This window comes from Paramormyrops kingsleyae, chromosome 6, assembly GCF_048594095.1.
Source record: "Paramormyrops kingsleyae isolate MSU_618 chromosome 6, PKINGS_0.4, whole genome shotgun sequence".
Classification (NCBI taxonomy): Eukaryota; Metazoa; Chordata; class Actinopteri; order Osteoglossiformes; family Mormyridae; genus Paramormyrops; species Paramormyrops kingsleyae.
The window spans coordinates 32525504-32544987 of record NC_132802.1 but is presented as its reverse complement, the minus strand read 5'-3'; the positions used below and the strand labels follow the sequence as shown (position 1 = coordinate 32544987).

General features: G+C 39.0%; 1 protein-coding gene across 7 annotated transcripts in view; it reads right to left on the bottom strand.

Moving 5' to 3' along the window:
* Window positions 1–19484, bottom strand: part of LOC140591693 (uncharacterized) — a 34907-nt gene that overhangs the window by 15223 nt on the left and 200 nt on the right. For 2 of the 7 annotated variants that reach the window (XR_011991970.1, XR_011991971.1), the window contains exons 2-6: window positions 19372–19447; window positions 3851–6411; window positions 3044–3234; window positions 2854–2950; window positions 1057–1235 (exon numbers count right to left, since the gene is read on the bottom strand). The gene's annotated coding sequence lies outside the window, so the exon portion shown is untranslated. Of the gene's footprint in view, window positions 1–164; window positions 732–1056; window positions 1236–2837; window positions 2951–3043; window positions 3235–3850; window positions 6412–19371; window positions 19448–19484 lie in introns of those variants that run through there. The other 5 variants (XR_011991973.1, XR_011991972.1, XR_011991975.1 and 2 more) reach the window with 5 other exon arrangements.

Below are 19484 nucleotides of genomic sequence, written 5' to 3'. Positions count from 1 at the left end.
AACAAGGCTACCACCCACTGAGCAAAGAATGAATACAACCTGAAGGAGTTAATCTTAAACCCACCACTTGATTGTTTATGATTTCCCATCTGTCAAAATGTGATATCAGCAAAGGAATGCAAATAGTAGAAAAATTATACTAAGCTACATTTATTGACCAATGATTTACATGTAACAGGTTTGATTTATTTTTAAGTTTCAACACTGTGCAACTCTCAAAGGACTTGCATACTGACAGTAGCAAGGAACAAATCATGTACTTTTTACGTAGTTTTTTCTAGGTATATCAATTATTGACTAATGTATATTAAGAATTATTTTACTTTTTGGTTTTAACATTGTGCTATTCAAAACATACTAGCACCATATCTAACATAATGAGGCTTACTGGACACTGCTGTGCTGAACCAAAAATAAACACGTACTAATAGCCTCCCAACATTTGTAGAGCTGGTTGGGTGGATTAAACAAAATATAAACTTAATGAACATTCTTTGAACATGCAAAATGTATAGAAATATTGCATTTTAAATTTTTTCATTCTTGCTGACAAATATCCTTCATGATTACAAGTGCCTCCCCAAGTCCACTAATTCTGGTAAGAGACTGTCTTGGGCTATCTCCCCTGCATTTCACACACTGACTGGAGGATTCCAGCCACTGCTCAACACAGAGTCGGCATCCTATCAGACTTCTGCAACAGCTTGATGCCATTGGGTCCTCCATTATGTCTGTCATAATTAAAATAACATTATGAATGTAGCGTTGGCCAGATTGACCAATTTCTGTTTGCAACAGTAGAGTAGAAATACCTTTCACAGTCAAAAAAACACTTTTTTTGTGATTGCAGAATATTTAAAAACCTGTTGGTGAACCTAGATATGACATGGCAAAATAGTCTTGCATTATTCTGACCAAAATAAACATCTGAAGCATCCGAAATAAGCACAAAAGGCTTTTTGGCTATATCTGTAATTTGTAAATTGCAGTATATATTCTGTGATTTCAATACTATGAAGGATACAATTAAAATGAAATACTGTGTGAGAATATTACCTTTGCAAATAGCACAAGAAAAGGCATCCTTCATGGCTAATATCTGCTGCCTGGTTAAAGCACTCTTCAGCCCTGCCAGCTCCTTCAGGCCGGCCACCACCAATGGAAGGCCCTCAGCTGCTAGTACTACCTCTTCTATTTTTTCATGAACCTCAGTCAGTTCATCCTTTTCCTGTTGGCTATACAGATCATACAATAAACATTATACAAATTACATATTGCACAAATTATTACAAACTTGATACTTAGCTAAATAAGATTGTCACAATAATAGTGTAACTCTAATAATCAGGTCAGGTCAGATTGGGGAACATGTGCATTGCTGCGCCCACCACACAATGAAACTTCAGAATCCTGACTGGCGACCAGCCCCAGGCCAACACGTGGTCCAGGCCCACCCTCCAGAAATGCCCATCTATTTGCCGCAGTGTTACTTGAATGTCCCCTCGGCCTTGCCCAACTGCTCAGGTCCTCAGCAATGAGGATCCTGTGGGCTGGATCACCCTCAGGGAATCACGCCACATGGCCATAGTGCTGCCATATCTGATGCTCCTTCACAATGTAGGTAATATGCCTCATTTGGGACTCCCTGAGCAACTGCTCATTTGACACAAAATCAAAGCAGCGGTACCCAAGGATTCTCTGAAGACACACAGTACCAAAAGGAGTCCAGTCTTCGTCTCATGTCACTGGATAGCTTCCATGTTTTGCAGCCATATAGCAAAACAAGGAGCACCAGGACTCTAAAGACTTGGATGCTTGTCCTCTTGCAAAGATACTGGGAGCACCACACACCCCTTTCTAGTGACCTCATGACCATCCATGCTCTCCCAATCCATCTACGGACTTCACCAGAGACAGAAATGTTGCTGCCGAGGCAAGTGAACCTCTTGACGCCATTGACATTCTCTCTGCAGACAGACACACTGCTGACAGATCAAGGTCATTAAAGACCTAGATCTTAGTTTTGATCGACACTTGCAATCTCAGACTCCACATTCAGTCTCTCAAAGCCCAGACCAGAACCTCTATTGACTCTGTGAAGGTCACAGAATCCTCTCCATAGCCAAGATTAGTAAATGTTTCCTCACAAACATGCCCCAGAGCAGCTGGTCCCCACAACCCTGCCCAACACCCAGTCCATGCAAGGAGTGACATCGGACACCATCGGGCAAAGCCAATCTGCCACAGTTATTCCCTGAGTATGGCAGCCATCAGAGTGACCAGGCTAACAACAGGTGTACCCACCTACAGAGATCTGGTCACTCTCCGGTCTGCACACCTCAGGGAGTGCTGCCCCCTGATATGCGGAGTTTACAAAACCCCTCCAACAGCAGAGGAATATAGTCATCATGTTGGAGAGACAAGTCATTCCACATGCCTACCCGGATGGGCCACCCCAAATTAGGCCCCGAGTGCAGTGCTCTGCAGCGGGTGATGCTTTGGCACCACACCAGCTCCAATCCCCAACAGACCTGACCCTGTTGGCTTTCTGGCCGTTTTGACTAATCTGGGGATGAGGCTCCCAAAGACTTCCCCCCCATCAACTTTACGATGTGTGCAGCCTTCCTGTGGGTGGCTGTAGCAGAATTACTCCCATGGAGAACAGAAAGGAGTGGTCTGCTTTCTCAGAGCTGTGAAAAAGTCTTTACGGTGGTTGGAGGGCTGATCCTGCCTCCAACCCCCAAATTTTTCCCTAGTTGGAGGGCTGCTTCCAGGGCTGGATGCAGTTTAATATTATACCCAATCATAATAATAATCATCATAATAATAATACATACATGCATACATTAATACCTTGTTCTTCTTCGCTTGTTTTTACTAATAAATCCATTGAAATTGTCCTCCTCCATGGCATATATTTTACGGGAGTTCTGTCTCCAGAAAAGTGAACCTACAGAGTAAAGAAGCTAGTTAATTATTATAAGTTTTACAAAGATATTACTGGTTTCAGTATTCATGACATATATATAATCAGAATAATCACCTTTTGTTCCGTCTGAGTCGTGAATTGGGTTGCCTATGGCATCCATCAGCACAATAGCCGCCTGGGTCCTGAGGGCTTCCTGGACTTTGGCTACCATTCCTGGAACACAGGCGTCAACCTCCCTGAAGTGAATCACAATTGAGGTGGTTGGATGCAGCTTTCCTTGGTTAGCTTCAGCCAAAAACACAGTCCTGTGAATTTAAAAAGAATAATCAGCATATTTAATATTCATTTAAATATGCAAATTAAGGAATATACTTTCCTTTACATCGTGCATGGAAATTGAAATTAGGTCAAGCCTTTACTACTTCTAGGTAAGACTAATGTTCATATATGACTGCCCTCACAAGCATCTAAACACGTATCCGTTGGTTTAAAGTGCACCAGATCATAGTCCCTACTAGATCCACAAAATGACATCTCATTAATCATAATTTACTATTTATTTACTACCCCTCGCTTTTATAGCATATCCGATATATTTTTTATTATTTTATATTTCTCAGCAACTGGGTGCATAGGCATTTACTGGAGTGTGTGGACTTCAAAGGTCAAATGATGTAGTACAGTAACAAGCTCTTCTAACAATCTATGCAATATTACACAAGACACTAATTAGACACAGTCTTCAGTCTTCTGGAACTGTGTTCTGGACAGCTGAGTAAAATATTTTGTTTTGGTACGGACTATTTTGCTGCCTTAAGGCCTGGCCAACTTACCAACATATTGTGTACAAAGAATATATCACACAAGGCAGGGTTTGAGGAAAACATGAATGCAAGTTGGATGCGAGTTGGATTTGCTCACCTTTGAACGTCTTCATTGCTGGGTTAGGAGCAGATGGTCTTTGTGAATCATGATTTTGGGTGTATGTAAACCTAACTGGATCTGACGGCACTTGCAGGCTAAAATTAGGGTTCGCTGTAACATTACGGCCAGAGGATGTTAATGGATCCACAGGGTCACCGTGAACATGGTACCTCCCCCCGTGTCGAAGATCAATGTTACTGAAACGGTCTCCTTGAAATGCAAAGATGGCCATATTTTCTTCACTCGTTAAATAAACTGTGTCCGACTTAATCTGGGGAAAAACATAAAATTAATTGCAATAATTGCCAGCTAATGAACAAGTATCGTGGCTGAGTACGAATTAGAGAAATTAAAATCTGTTAGCCCCAAATCTCCCACTAAAACACAGTAAAAAAAGCTAGCTAATAATACTTCTAGAAAACATACTCAGCACACATACCTGAAATATTCTTCCAATTTTTGCAACAGTCATGTCTTCCTCTTTTAACATAACAGTTCTGCTCCCTCTTATAAGACTGTAACTGTCCATGATGAAATCAAGTTTTAAAGACAATAGTTTTTGCGCGCGAAGACAGACGATCACTCCGTGTTGCCTTTTTGATGGAAAGGCGGTCAAGCGCATGTTCAAATGTCGCCAATAGCTTTGTGTTGTAATTTGCATATCTACATTTGCATATCTACATAGTCATATATAATACGGTCTAAAAGGGACATTATCTGGAAAGCATCTAGAATAAAAGCAAGGTTGTATTTTGACCATGAATTGTCTCCCATTATTTTGCATACCGTTTCACCCAAATATAAGATGACCTCAAATACTACATGCACGTACTTTGTTTCAGCAACTATTGTCGGAAAAAACTTTTAAAAATACCAAATCGTATCCATATACATAAATATGATTTTATTTTTATTTGACATGAACATATAATAAGCTAACCACGCAGTAAGTAAATGTATTAAACAAGAAACATTCCAATAAACAAATAAATTATTTAGGAGGGGAAAGAGTAGATAATATAAACTGCACAACCTTGATGCCACAAAATGTTTTTGATGTAGCAGACCCATACAGAGGGAAAAAAACGTACAGCGGCGAGGGGTCGAATCATTTTAATAAAGGGGGTTTACAGGACACGGGCTACAGAGTAATATTACACACGCATTACAGAGCTACGATATTTACAATTAACATAAACACAGGAATACACATATTAATTTACAATATTTAAAGGTAGGCTACGCACAGTGCTGACCAACCCAGTGGCGTCATATCAGCCAGTCATGGACAGCAGGTGTGCCTTAATTGTGTATAATGACATTTAAGTTCTAGTCCTCGAATATGACTTCTTCGGAGCTCGTGAAGTCCCAAAAATGGTACTTTTGGTCTTAGCGCACAATATAATATTTTCTGGAACTTCTCGGGCTCCGTAATGAAGTCGTCTGCCTGCTCATTTAAAACCTCCATTGAATAAGTGTTTCAGAAAAAGTTTTACGGAACGGCGAACACAGTTCATAAAAATCTACTTAATTCCTAGAATGTCTTACAAAGACTTTCTTGTTACACCGCGAAGTAAGCCTCATTCCATATTCAGTTTTCCGGCTGTAATATGTTCTAATGTCGCACGTGGTTTTTCCTTCCCCGCCAAATCAAAAGTCAGAAGCCGCTGGTATAGATCCAAATTAAGTCTTTACTGCAACAATGAAGTTACAATCAAGGCCGAACACAAAGTGTAACCAATACTGTTTTACACCAATTTTTATACATTTTCTTATTGAGTAACAATATCTCACCACTTAAGCATCATCATTCCCTCAACCATGATTCACCTTCGTTGTTTTCTCCCTTAATCCACACCCCTATATGATAAGTTTGTCAATCATCTCTTTTACTGTACTTATCTTTTAGCCTTCCAGAAGGACAACTACGAGCCGGCTAACAAGGGCAAGTGTCAAACATGTGGTTGTCACGTAGACAGAAAGTACCGAGAAAGGGGGGGGGGAGATGCCCAAAGGGTTTTAAAAGGGATACAGCTGATACATATGGCAGAGCCTCCTCCTGTACATGCTGAATGTATGTCAGACGGCCGCTCCCTGATTATAATCAGTCAAGAGAATAAACCGGTGATTTGCAACTTCTCCCCGTGTCAGCTGTGAATCTCTTCTCATCCACGGACCCGGTGGAGACGGCGTGCTCCAACAATATTCGACCCAATACCATGCTTGCTCCATTCAATGTTCTCCGAAGAAAAATTCAAATGCAAATCTTTTTGCAGCTATAGTGAAACCGTGCACGTGGGTATGGATTGCAGATCCGTGGCTACCCATTAGGAATCGGAGAGCACCGGTTAATGCATTACTTGGGGCTCCCTATAAGGTTTTTTTGAAGCATGATTGAAACGTCGTCTTTGTTTTAAAGACTGCTTTAATTCACAGGCGAGCTAGGAATTCCTCAATGACAGCATTAAGAGACTCTCAGATACCCCTGCAGTCAGGGGAGACCCGAAACTCATATTCTGTAACGATCTTGTGGGGGGGGCGTGGTCTTCGCGATGTACCTGGCCAATGACAGAAGGGACACCAATAACCCCGCCTACCTCCAGGCAAACGGAATACGAGGCATTTTCTGATCTGTTAAGACAGACAACTAATAAACGCGAAATAAGCCGTTTTCCAACTTTCCCTTTGGGATTGGTCTAGTCGAAATGGAGAAAACGGCCCGTTTTTTCGTTTTTGTTTTTTCCGTCTAAAGTTGAATTATACTCACGTACACGGACCTTAAGGCCACTTAAAATTAATAAAATTGTTTTACATGGCCGCCCGCCTCAATTTTTTGGTGCCGCTTTTATTTTTTATATTTTTCAAAAAATCCGTTTTTCACCTCAAAAACTGTGGGTGAAAAATCTTGAATGTCAGCCTCGGATTTTTCAATTTGACGCTTCTCGGACAATGGTTTTTATCGTTTGTCAGATTGTGTGGGGTGAGGGTAAAATGCGAATTCCGCCGGATTCCGCCGAACGTAAACAAAAGGAGGAGCTCAGCATTGCGGTGCAACTGCGCAGCCAGTACAATACGGATGTCCGAAATCGTATTGTTCTTAATGTTAACATTAATTTCATTGTTAATTTGTTAAACATGTGAAAATGTTCTATATGTTATCTGTTGAGCGTTCTCTGGTCGAGGATAATCTGCATTTTTTCCTTCTCTTTTCCCGTCAGATAGATATGTGGATGTCCATGGCTACCAACGTCACTGTTCATGGATGCCTGTTCCTGACGAATAAAATAAATCATAATAAATCAATAAATAAATATGTCTTTCACCAAACATGTCATTATTTTATTGTAATTCTGTATTTCTGTAGATCTCACATCCAAGCACTATTGAACTGTTTTGGTGTTATCTGATTAAATTTTCGCATATAAGTACAGCTATACTGTACAGCTTGAAAGCACTCCTGTGAAATATCTACCTAGAAACGTGGTTGCCACTCTACAAGCCATTTTATGAGAATTAATACACGAAATAAATAAAAGAAAAGGGATATTGCAAATCATCTCTTATATTGAAACATGGAAGTGGCACATAGAAATCCTGCGCTGGGACATGTGATATATTGCCGGAAAGCTCGCAATGTGTACTATACGGAAATGCATGAAAGTTCCCAGCGCAGGATTTCTAAATGTGCATTTCGCCCTGTACACTGTAACCATGTAGACACCGCCATCCATAATCTTAAACTAAAAGTCCACGGAAGTGGAACATAGAAATCCTGCGCTGGGACATGTGATATATTGCGGGAAAGCTCGCAATTTGTACTATACGAAAGTGAATGGAAGTTCCCAGCGCAGGATTTCTAAATGTGCATTTCGCCCTGTACACTGTAACCATGTGGAAGCTGCTATCTATAATCTTAAACTAAAAGTCCACGGAAGTGGCACGTAGAAATCCTGCCCTGGGACATGTGATATACTGCCAGGAAGGTCGGAATTTGTACTTTACGAAAATTCAAGATTGAAGATTCAAGATTCAAAAGGTTTATTCGTCACGTACACAGTTGTACACATACAACATGTAGTGGAATGTAACCCTGGTCACTCTGAGCAGCTGTGCATGATAAGAGAGTAACAAAATATAGAAAAAATAAGAAAAATAATAAAATAAAAAATATATGAAATGTTCAGCTGTACATAATCTATAAGTGATAGGTAAGAGGTATATAAGTGCAATGTGGAAGAGGCCTGAGGTATGTGCCAATGATTTGGACAGGGTGAAGCAGTAGCCTACCTAGAGGAATTGAGTATTGTCCTGATTTAGGAGCATTATGACCTGGGGGAAAAAGCTCTTCCTTAACCTTTCCGTTCTGTGGTGCGTTTCCCAAAACCATAGTTCGAAGGAACGTTCGCAAACACTGTCCTTAAGTTGCGTATTTCAAACAACTCACGAGCTGTAGTTAGAAGCTTAGTCCCGGGTAAATACGTCAGCGATAGTGGAAAATGCATTCTAAGAAGGGTATACAGTCACCGTGTAAGTAAAAAATTGTATAATCTTTCATAACTAATAGGGAATAATTTAGCTCTACGATCACATATAATGTGAAGTTGTCTGAAAATGTTTGAAACGTAATTGTTGTGTGGGTCTCTGGTCATAAGTACGGTAACTGTCGATAGTGAGCAATAGGGACACCTTGCTGGGTGATGCGGGAAGAATCCTCTGTGTGACCCATCTGTACGTTGACGTCAAACTTCAACTCACCAGTGGCACTTGCACTCTCATCTAGCACATATTGTATGTTCTAGTCACTCTTTGGCTTCTTCTCATGTTTAGAAACATGTGTGAACAGTTTTGAGTCATTGTGTTTAAATGATGACTACTGTGTGGTGGCTGTGCTGAACTTCTGCAGCCTGTGTTTTCTATTTTGCATCAAAGTTCACCACAGTGCAAAATGTGTTTTGATGAATGGGAATGTGTTTAGAGTTTTGCTCAAATCTGCAAATTGTGTTTAAAGTTTCACCAAAAGAGTGATTGATTCAATAAATGAGTTTTGGCAATTGGAAGTTTTGTTCCAAGAATCAGGTTTAGTCTTTTAGCAATTCAGAAAAACTGTAACAGAAACATAAGGCAAGGTAAACTTTAACTTACCAAAGCTCTTTGGGGCAGTCAAACCAGATGTGTCCAGTTTATACAGATACTGCACAGTTAGGGGAAAAAAGGCTGTTATGGGCAGGGTTAATCAATTGTACAGTTGTGCTTAAAATGGGGTATAAAATCCTTCAAATACTACAAAAGTTATGCAAGACAACTTTTGTTTTTGTCTTGTAAACAAGTACACCTACTCTTACAGTTTTAGACTTAACAGGTGTTAAAGAATTTTGTATTATATTATATTATATTATATTATATTACATTAACATGACTATAGCGAATGTCTGTCAGCCCCTTTTGACAGAAGGGCCTTTTAGCTATGTTTTCACAGACTCTGAGCCTGAAAAATCAGGGGTAGAACTAATTTGAGATAATGCAAAAAACAATGTGAGAGGAATGGATGTGTGGTTGCAATGACAGATAACATCACACGGTATGTGTAAAAGTCATTTGAAGACTGAATTGTGTTACAGTGAAAAAAACCCACAACAGCACAATAAAGGGCAAGTGACTCAGGCAAAGTCAGTCAGAAGGGTGTGTGAACATGCTTGGCAAACTGGATGATAAGTATAATGATGAATGCCTGCTCACCAGTAAGTTCATGCTTATTTCCTTACAGTATCTCTTGAGGAGGCCTGCCAATGGTGTGGACAGTTTCAAAATAAAGATGGTGACTGGGTGAGGAAATTAATGTAGTCATTTGATAGATGGGAAAATATGGCTACTTGTCCTATACTGTATGTTGTTAATCCCACTGTAGATACTCTGTGATGGATGCCAGAGGTGGCAACACCGTGTCTGTACTGGCATGACCAAGAGCCAATTCAAACACATAACAAATGTTAAATGGTATTGCACAGCTTGTGAAGAGAAGTGTTCGCTATATAACGCAGCCACACTACAGTGGTATGCAAAAGTCTGCAACCGCTTGTTAATTTAGCATTTTTTTTTTGACCTTTTATTTTTAACCCCTTCGTTGAGCCAATGCATTTATTTGAAAACAGTGTTACAGGGGACACAGTTGGCTATTAAAATCAAGTTTTTATTCTAGCTTGGCTTTACTTTTCTGAGTTTGTTAAAGTTCCCATGTCAATCGCCTTTTTGAGTAATTTGCGTAATGTACTTCTCTCGCCAAAGGTGCAAAATAAATGAGTAATACTATATAGTAGAACAGACATGCGTCAAGTTTTCTTCATGTTCCTGTAGGTGGCCTTGAAAAAGGACATTTTGTGTCTCAGTGATGGCTCAGTATCTGGTGGGTCACACTTTGTTCTCCATCACCTGCCTGCACCATGTTGGCTTTGAGTGAACCAGTTTGATGAGGTGATCATGGCTGATAACATGGTTCCAGGCTGCAATGAGTGACTCAATCAACTCATGTTTTGATTTTGGATGTCTCTTGGATATCTCCAAAGCCACCTTGTGCCACAAGTTTTCAATGAGATTCAGATCGGGGGATTTGGCAAGCCACTCAATTGATCGATGTTGTTCTGACGCTTCCAGTTGATCACCTGTTTGGAGCAATGGCACGGTGCATTGTCATCTTGGAACAGGAACCAGCTTGTAAACAGCTTCTGCACTGACGGCACCATACACTTTTGCAGTACTGTGATGTACTTGGTCCCACTAACCATGCCGTCAACGATGTGCAGACGTCCAACGCCACTGGTAGCCATGCAGCCCCAGACCATGACCTTCAAAGGATGCTTCACAGTGAGGTTGAGGCACTCAGGCTTGAACTCCTCTCCAGGAACCCTCCTCACATAGGTGTCTGCCTGGCTACCAAACAGGCAGAAAGTGCTTTCATTGCCGAAAAGCACCTTTTCCCACGTTTCACATGTCCAGCGTGACTTCTTCCGTGTCCAGTCAATCCGGTTGCACCTTTGGACATCAGTCATCAGTGGCTTGTTGCGTGCCTTGCAACCCCGCAGACAAAACTGTTGATGAGGTGACACTGACATGGCAGCTGTCTGACCACTCACGCAGTAGCTGAGGTGAGGTCAACTTGCGATTGCTCAATGGAATGCGTCAAAGTGCATGATCCTAGCATGATTTTGATGCATGTGGATGACCAGACCGAGGCGTGTCTGCCACCAAACTCACTTTCTTCTTTTGTAGAATCTTTACAACTGCTCTGTGACTGCAGCCGACTTTGTTAGTAATCTGGCAGCATGAAAATCCATGAAAATTTGTTGTTCCAAGGAATATTTCTTAAATAATAGTTTATTTTCATTTGTAATTCTTCATTCTACCAATGCATATTTATTTGTTTAATAAATGGTGTTGTTCACAAAACTACAAAAAGTAATGTGAGAACATAGTAATTCACTACATTCACTACTGTTCATGGCTTAAGGGCCATTTGTTAGACTGCACAACACAATTGTGAAAGAAGGTGAGAGCTCCCCTAGTGGCTATGGGAGTGTATTTCCATAGAGCTGATATTTTTTTTATTTTTTTATTTTTTATTTTTTTATTTGTACAAACCATTATAAACAACATTATACAACCAATTACATAACATATGCCAGAAAAATAATTTCTTCTTAATCAAAAAATTGTGAATTTCTGAAAAAGTCCATAGGTCTTTATTGCTTTCTTGTCCATAGAGCTGATATTATGTGTGGCAACCTCATTGCTTTTTAGATCACAAGGTGGGATAGAAGGACAAATCAAATCAATTTGCTCATTTAATATTTAAATTTTTTTATTAGGCTTGATTTTTGGAAGCCCAAATTTAGAAACCCACCGCAACTGAAAATGGAATGCCACAGATATACAGTAAGTCTCTTCCATGTAGTAGTACCTATTTGTTGGCCCAGAGTGATAGCTTTTTGGTCAGGGATCTGTGTCAGCAATTGGAGTTATTGCTGGTTTAAATTATGTGAATGCCATGACAAGTCCTACTCTATTAGGTACTTAAGCAGATGCTCTATTTTGGGTGTGATGTTAATTTTCATCTAGCCTGGTAAGGAGGTTTAATGTACAGGGAAATTGGGTGGTTAGTGGCTAAATTATCACTCCAGCTGCTAGAAATAAACTGTGCATAGTTATTGTGCCTGAGATGGCTTGTTATGAGACTGCAGTAGGAAAACAAGCATTGAGAAAACACTTTTTTTTTTTCATTATTTCATGGACATACATCTTTCAAGATACCACCCAAGTACCCCCATTGGAACATAAACTAATAGATCCTACTAGGATCCATTGTTTGAAATGCAGTCACTACTTAAAGTCTCTGGGGTATTTATACTGTTGCCCTATTCAACACCATCATGGTGAAAGGTTAAAACAAAGGCAGTACCCTGTCATTCTATGCAAATATACATCAGAGCTATTGGTCTTCAGGAGAGTGGGCAGGTCCAGGAGCTGCAGAGTGAAACAAACTTTATAATCTGTGTCAATGAGCACTGCCTTGCCTGAAATGCTTACCTGGAAATTAACTTAAACGTGTATTACATATTATAGGAGAAATACTTAAAAATTAATTAGATTGGCTGGCTGGCTCTTGAAAGTAGGAACTGTAAATAAACTGACCTTAATGAGTATTATAGTCAGGTACATTGCAATTCATTCCACTTGAAAAGTTACAACTTAAGCTAGTTCAGTGTAAGTGTATAGCTCAGTAGTCTAAGTATGTGGGCTTGTAATCCAGAGGTTGCTGGTTCAAATCCAGCTTCAACTAGATAAGTGCATGTTTATGGGCCCTTGAACCATGAAGAGTAGTGAATTGCCATGTTCTCAAATTACTTTTTGTAGATTTCTGAACAACACCATTTATTAAACAAACAAATCCGCATTTGCAGAATGAAGAATTAAAAATGAAAATAAACTATTATTTAAGAAATATTCCTTGGAACAACAAATTTTCATGGATTTTCATGCTGTCAGATTACTAACAAAGTCGGCTGCAGTCACAGAGCACTTGTAAAGATTGTACATGAGAAGAAAGCGAGTTTGTTGGCAGAGACACCTCAGTCTGGTCATCCACATGCATCAAAATCATGCTAGGATCATGTACTTTGACGCATTCCATTGAGAAGTCACAAGTTAACCTCACCGTGTTATGTCAGTGTCACCTCATCAACAGTTTGTTGCCGGTTCCCGCAGTTTGGTCTGCAGGGTTGCAAGGCACGCAACAAGCCACTGATGACTGATGTCCAAAGGTGCAACCGGGTTGACTGGACACGGAAGAACTCACGCTGGACATGTGAAAGGTCCATGTGAAAAGGTGCTTTCCGGCAATGAAAGCACTTTCTGCCTGTTTGGTAGCCAGGCCGACACCTATGTGAGGAGGTTTCCTGGAGAGGAGTTCAAGCCTGAGTGCCTCAACCTCACTGTGAAGCATCCTTTGAAGGTCATGGTCTGGGGCTGCATAGCTGCCAGTGGTGTCGGACATCTGCACATCTTTGATGGAATGGTAAGTGGGACCAAGTACATCACAGTACTGCAAAAGTGTATGGTGCCGTCAGTGCAGAAACTGTTTAAAGGCCGGTTCCTGTTCCAAGATGACAATGCACCGTGCCATTGCTCCAAACAGGTAATCAACTGGAAGCGTCAGAACAACATCGATCAATTGAGTGGCTTGCCCAATCTCCCGATCTGAATCCGATTGAGAACTTGTGGCACAAGGTGGCTTTGGAGATATCCAAGAGACATCCAAAATCAAAACATGAGTTGATTGAGTCACTCATTGCAGCCTGGAATCATGTTATCAGCCATGATCACCTCATCAAACTGGTTCACTCAATGCCAACACGGTGCAGGCAGGTGATGAAGAACAAAGTGTGGCCCACCAGATACTGAGCCATCACTGAGACGCAAAAAGTCCTTTTTCAAGGCCACCTACACGAACATGAAGAAAGCTTGACACATGTCTGTTCTACTATATATGAAGTATACTCATTTATTTTGCACCTTTGGCCAGAGAAGTACATTACGCATATTACTCAATAAGACAGTTGACATGGGAGCTTTAACAAACAAACTCAGAAAAGTAAATCCAAGCTAGAATAAAAACTTGATTTTCATTACTGTGTCCCCTGTAACACTGTTTTCAAATAAATATATTGGCTCAACGAAGGAGTCAAAAGTAAAAGGTCAAAAGTTGGAAAAAATTCTAAATTAACAAGCGGTTGCAGACTTTTGCGTACTACTGTAGTGTGGCTGCATTTTTATAAAGAAGACTCCTCTTCACAAACTGTGCAATACCATTTAACATTTGTTATGTGTTTGAATTGGCTCTTGGTCATGCCAGTACAGACACGGTGTTGCCACCTCTGGCATCCATCACAGAGTATCTACAGTGGGATTAAAAACATACAGTATAGGACAAGTAGCCATATTTTCACATCTATCAAATGACTACAGTAATTTTCCTCACCCAGTCACCATCTTTATTTTGAAACTGTCCACACCATTGGCAGGCCTCCTCAAGAGATACTGTAAGGAAATAAGCATAAACTTACTGGTGAGCAGGCATTCATCATTATACTTATCACCCAGTTTGCCAATCATGTTCACACACCCTTCTGACTGACTTTGCCTGAGTCACTTGCCCTTTATTGTGCTGTTGTGTTTTTTTTCCACTGTAACACAATTCAGTCTTCAAATGACTTCACAAACACTGTTTTTTGCATTATCTGAAATTAGTTGTACTCTTGGCATAGCAATCTGACTTTTCCGGCTCAGATTCTATGAAAACATAGCTATAAGGCCATTCTGTCAAAAGGGGCTGACAGACATTCGCTATAGTCATGTTAATGTAATATAATATAATATAATATAATACAAAATTCTTTAAAACCTGTTAAGTCTAAAACTGTAAGAGTAGGTGTACTTGTTTACAAAACAAAAAACAAAAGTTCTCTTACATAACTTTTGTAGTATTTGAAGGATTTTATACTCCCATTTTAAGCACAACTGTACAATTGATTAACCCTGCCCATAACAGCATTTTACCCCTAACTGTGCAGTATCTGTACAAACTGGACACATCTGGTTTGACCGCCCCAAAGAGCTTTTGTAAGTTAAAGTTTACCTTGCCTTATGTTTCTGTTACAGTTTTTCTGAATTGCTAAAAGACTAAACCTGATTCTTGGAACAAAACTTCCAATTGCCAAAACTCATTTATTGAATCAATCACTCTTTTGGTGAAACTTTAAACACAATTTGCAGATTTGAGCAAAACTCTAAACACATTCCCATTAATCAAAACACATTTTGCACTGTGGTGAACTTTGATGCAAAATTGAAAACACAGGCTGCAGAAGTTCAGCACAGCCACCATACAGTAGTCATCATTTAAACACAATGACTCAAAACTGTTCAGACATGTTTCTAAACATGAGAAGAAGTCAAAGAGTGACTAGAACATACAATATGTGCTAGATGAGAGTGCAAGTGCCACTGGTGAGTTGAAGTTTGATGTCAACGTACAGATGGGTCACACAGAGGACTCTTCCCGCATCACCCAGCAAGGTGTCCCTATTGCTCACTACCGACAGTTACCGTACTTATGACCAGAGACCCACACAACAATTACGTTTCAAACTAATTTTTCAGACAACTTCACATTATATGTGATCGTAGAGCTAAATTATTCCCTATTAGTTATGAAAGATTATTAAATGTCTTACTTACACGGTGACTATACCCTTATTAGACTGCATTTTCCACCATCGCTGATGTATTTACCCGGGACTAAGCTTCTAACTACAGCTCAAGAACTGTAGTTCGAACTACGCAACGTTACAACAGTGTTGCTCCACTATGGTCTTGGGAAATGCATCCCAGAATGGAAAGGTTAAAGAGGAGCTTTTTCCCCCAGGTCATAATGCTCCTAAATCAGGACAATACTCAATGCCTCTAAGTACTGCTTCACACTGTCCAAATCATTGGCACATACCTCAGGCCTCTTGCACATTGCACAGCAAAATACCTCTTACCTATCACTTATGTATAGATTATGTACAGCTGAACATTTCATATATTTTTTATCATATTATTTTTTTCTATATTTTGTTACTCTCTTATCATGCACAGCTGCTCAGAGTGACCAGGGTTACATTCCACTACATGTTGTGTGTGTACAACTGTGTACATGACGAATAAACCTTTTGAATCTTCAATCTTAAATTTTTGTAAAGTACAAATTCTGACCTTCCTGGCAATATATCACATGTTCTGGGGCCTCATTTCTACATGCCACTTCTGTGGACTTATAGATTATGCAGGGCAGCTTCCCTATTGTTACAGTGTATAGGACAAAATGGATAATTACAAATGCTGCCCTAAACTCTTTTAAATGTTTTCGTAAAATACAAATTTAGCCTTTTCCACTACTATATGCCAAGCCTGGGGGACTGATTTCTACATGCTACTTCCATGTTTAAATGTAACAGATCTGCTTTGCAATTTTCTTTTTCTTTCTTGCATTAATTCTGATACAATGACTTGTACAGTGCCAACCAATGTGACGTTTCTATAATTGTGTAGATATTTCACATGAGTGTTTGCAAGGTGTACAGTAGCCTTACTTATATGAGAAAATGAAACCAGACAACACGAAGATATAGTTCGATAGTGTTTCGATATGAGATCTACAAAAATACTTCAGAATACACTTTATTGGTGAAAGAAACATTTTTATTTATTGATTTATTACGATTTATTTTACTCATCCAGAACAGGCACCCACAAACTGTGACGTTCATGGTAGCTGGACGTCCAAATGCAAATTATACACGACTAGAGAACGCTCAACAAATTATATATTTTCAATTTTTTTTTTTTTCAAAAAAACCAACAATGAAATAGTTGTTAAACATTAACAACAATAAGGATTTCGGACAATCGTATTGTACTCTGTAATATGGATGACAAAATTGCACTGGCTGAACGCGCAGCTGCTGCGCCTTCCTGAGCTCCTCGAATACCCCAGTGTTTACATCCAGCGTATACTCCACCCCTGCCGCCGACGGCAGATCACGCTCCACGTAACGTCAGCTGCAGACACACCTCGAACGCACCCCGTGATTAGATAACGTCCTATGGGTTTCTTTCTATGCCACGTGATCTGTCTACGCGGCGTGCGTCTTTTGCGACACGTCTGTTTATAAACACTTTTTTTTTTTTTAGTTTTTTTTTTTTTTTTTTTTTTATTAAGTCTTTGCACACATTTACAAACTCTCATCAGGAGTTAACATTAGTGCAACAACATCATGAGAAAAAAATTTGGAAGAATAGGGAAAAAGGAAAAATAAATACATAAATAAATAAAAATAAAACAATATAGAAATGTGAAGGCCATTCTTTGACATCTAACCTTTCCCTTTCTGACAACACGTTAATATACATGCGGCTTACTTGGTACACCAAATGAAACACAATCATTTAAGGGATAGAAACTGGGTTACATTCTCACATATCAATACTGCAGCATTACATGACTCCTTCAGTAATTCTAGGGATGAAAGAAAAGACTTCAGTTCAATCTTCAACCCACTTAGGGAAGGTCTTTTGTTTTGCCATTTACACTTATGGATGTGGTATTTGCCCATAATTATTACCACATTGTAAAGCATGGCAAGCTCCTTAGACAGAATATCAGTATTGTATAAAACCTGTGTTATGGTCAGTGGGGTCATCCCATCTATTCCTACACTCATCCAGTTTACCAGATCCTGCCAGAATTTAGTTGTTACTGAACAGGAAAAAAACAAATGCTCAATACTTTCTTCCTCACGTAAACAAAATCCACATGGCTCCACCTCAAAACCAAATCTTTTTTTAAGCATTTCTGCTGCTGGGTAATAACCATTGATTATTTTAAATTGCATTTCTTTAACCTTGGGGGGGATAGGCCATTTCAAAAAATGTGTATATTCGTTCGTTATTTTAACATTTCTCCCTTTTAATTTTGTGTTACTATTAACATCGTGAAATAGTTTATTTTTAAACATTACTTTTATGATTTTATTATTACACTTTTTATTAGTTAAAGGAATCTGATTTAGCTGTAAAGAAGGTAAACTTATTTGTCCCTTAGAGTAATATAAATAACCCTGTATCAAACTCAACAGAGGTAAAGGTATCACATTACAAACTTTGTTATATTCTCTAAGGGAACACTGAATGTTAAATTTGGCATTGAAAACACCTATTCTGAGAAACTGCCCCTTCTCATCAAGTAAATCTGTTATGAAGATAATGTTTTTTTCATACCACTCTTTAATGAATAATGATTTCCTATTAATTGTAATGGTCCTGTTATTCCACAAGGTGGAGCCATGAGGCGTGAAGTTATGGGCAAAAATCATCTTCCAATAATATAAGGCTTGCTTATGATATTCTGACAGTTTGACAGGCAACTTCAATACATCAAAATCACATTTCAGGAGAAAATCCAACCCTCCCACCCTTTTGAAGATATTTTTAGGGATATGGAACCATATGGAGTCGGGTTTTAAGAGGAAAGCTTTTATCCAGTTTATTTTAAATGCTCCAACCATCGATTGAAAATCAATTGTCCTTATACCTCCTTTGGAGTAATCTTTGATGAGTTGTGATTTTCTAATGTAATGTGTTTTATTGCGCCAAATGAACTGATAGATTATGGAGTTAATCTTTTTAATACTTTTCGGGGTAATGTATAATGAATAGGCTGGGTAGACCATCTTAGAGACACCCTCTGATTTGGATAATAAATTGCGTCCAAAAATTGTGATATCTCTCATCAACCAATGATTTAATGTTTTGGACATACCTTCAATTTTGTCTTTTAGGTTTTTTGACTCTCTAGTTTTGATATCTTTGTTTAAATAAATGCCCAAATATTTTACTTCATTTTTCACTGGAATCGTCCTTATGCTATTTTCCAAACAATCATAAAGTGGTAGAAGTTCACATTTCTTTAGATTCAGATACAGGCCTGAAGCTTTAGAAAAAACTGAAATTACCATCAATGCTTTCTCAAGTATTAATTTATCCTTCAAAAATATTACTGTGTCATCCGCGAGTGTTTATAAACACGGAATCCGCTGTTTGTAAACAGTCCGCATTTTACCCTCACCCGATTGTGTGTGGGCCCACGGTATTAAAATCTTGGCAGGGCATCAATATACCGAGTAATATTACCCTTCGCGAGCTGTTTGAGAACTTTTCTAGTTTTAGTATATCTCTGTTGCCGTTCGTCTTTTCGCTAAAAATATAAAATATAAAATCCCCTACTCACCAATATTTTAGAAGTTTGAGTCATGTAAAACAATTTATTAATTTCAAGTGGCCTAACATTAATTTGTATCATCAAAAACAAAAAGAAAAAAGATAATTCTGAAACTATTTATTTAAGAAAGAAATGATTTTCAGCCTACCTTTCCAACTAATCGTACGCGACGAAATAGACTTTTCTTTTTTCTGTTTCTCTGTTTTTCTGTTTCTCTTATAAAGCTGGTTTAACAGGGAACAAAATATGTTTCAAAACACG